The sequence below is a fragment of the Penaeus monodon genome, chromosome 31, assembly GCF_015228065.2.
Source record: "Penaeus monodon isolate SGIC_2016 chromosome 31, NSTDA_Pmon_1, whole genome shotgun sequence".
Lineage (NCBI taxonomy): Eukaryota > Metazoa > Arthropoda > Malacostraca > Decapoda > Penaeidae > Penaeus > Penaeus monodon.
In genome coordinates, this window is record NC_051416.1 from 19,192,671 (window position 1) to 19,192,964 (window position 294).

The following is a 294-nucleotide window of genomic DNA, read 5'->3' on the forward strand; positions in this document are numbered from 1 at the left end:
AAAGAGTTGATTGGGTAAAAAAATAAGTTATCTAGCTGCATAACTTAATCTCGTACGCGATCTAGTTAATATTAATTAACGAAATCAGTCTCCTGGAATGAGGAGCTAGATCGAGGTAGCTGGCATTTCAACGTCGACTCAGGGGGGCAAACCATAGAAACGCCGAGGAAATTAAACAAGCATTGGCTTATTTCATCCAATGCAATATATAGTGTTTGTGACACGGAATGCGGGTGTGCACGCTCTACATTGCATAGCACTACAGGAATACAGAATGAATAACTAATATAGATA

At 39.1% G+C, this 294-nt stretch overlaps 1 protein-coding gene across 7 annotated transcripts in view; it reads right to left on the reverse strand.

The window, feature by feature from the left end:
* LOC119593064 (irregular chiasm C-roughest protein-like) overlaps positions 1-294 on the reverse strand; it is a 46,047-nt gene that overhangs the window by 4,802 nt on the left and 40,951 nt on the right. The gene's annotated exons all lie outside the window — the stretch shown is intronic.